At 43.6% G+C, this 1,260-nt stretch overlaps 1 protein-coding gene across 3 annotated transcripts in view; it reads right to left on the reverse strand.

Moving 5' to 3' along the window:
- Positions 1–1,260, reverse strand: part of LOC109299229 (USP6 N-terminal-like protein) — a 261,923-nt gene that overhangs the window by 40,137 nt on the left and 220,526 nt on the right. The window lies entirely within an intron of this gene.

The raw sequence follows: 1,260 nt of genomic DNA on the forward strand, positions 1-1,260 counted from the left end.
ATGAGATGCTCAGCTCTGCAGGGAAGGAAGCATTTTGCTTTGAATTCCCAAAGATGTTAGTGCTGCACTTTAATGAACACAGATTCACAAGCATTTAGTAAATAGCTTTCAGCTGCATCTTTGCGCCAAGTCTCTCTCTGTTGGGATGGTAGCAGAAACAAGGGGATGTCTTAACTAGCTATAACATAGCTGTATTCAACAAGCTGCCACCCCTACCCCCCAACCCTATGTTCAGCATAGAGTACAGCATGCAGTAGCAACATCCTTTAATGGATGGGCACTTCTCCAATATCTGGGTTCCTTAGAGATGAATTAGTGATCTTTTTATAGAGGAAAAATGGTACTGATTTACTTGCCTCTGTTCTGAGACTAAAAGTTAAGCTCTGAAAATGTTGAGCAAGAAGAAAGAAACTTCCAACCCCAGAGAACACCTGATTCAATTTCTTCTTGTGACAAAGGTGGTTGTTTGACAGCTCAACAAGAGCCAGGCTTTTGGGGTGCACTACTTTTTTTTAAATGACACAAGGTAGTTTCTAACTTGGTCTGCCAGCAGTCAAGCTAATGGTTCCCAGTCCCCATGGACAAAGTCTGTTAGGGGCCAACACTGCACTTTGGCAGCAGCCTGAAGAAGAGTAACAATGGGGAAGGCTGACAGCAGCTCCCCCATTTCTACAGTGCCCCAATGTAAGGTGAAATCATCACACTGGCCTGAATCGACAAGGCTTTTGGATAAGAAGGACTTCAAGGGGAGCTCCAGTTGTAAGTACTTTGGCTAAAAAGAGCTTGGGAACAACTGACCCCGGTACTTCCCTTTCCTTCCACCTCTTCCCCATGCTAAGTTACAATGGGATGGGACAAATTTTATTTGTGATGTAATGCCATTTATGAAGGTCAGGGCCTAGCTATTCCGCTAACCTGAGGTAGTCTCAGGCAACTGAATAGTATTGTCTCTATTCCAGATATATCACTTTAACTATGGGAAGAGCTAAGGGAAGAGGTCACTGCAAGAAGAAAACATGTTCTTCACTGGGGTTGGCTAAGAAGCATTTGTGACTCCAGTTTGGGATAGTGAAGACAAGGAAATCTGGGGTTTAACCCCAATTACCATCACAATTTGAACCTTAGAGGAGAGGCTTGAGTGAAAACCCAGATCTCAGCTCTTCACTGCAACACTACCCTGAGTTAGATCACTTGGGTTAAACAACCTGAATTAACATCCACTTTTTTGTGGTGTAAGACACATTCTTTGCAGGTAAAGCG

This window comes from Gavialis gangeticus, unplaced genomic scaffold (genome assembly GCF_001723915.1).
Source record: "Gavialis gangeticus isolate Ggan-Ray unplaced genomic scaffold, GavGan_comp1, whole genome shotgun sequence".
NCBI classification, from domain to species: Eukaryota; Metazoa; Chordata; order Crocodylia; family Gavialidae; genus Gavialis; species Gavialis gangeticus.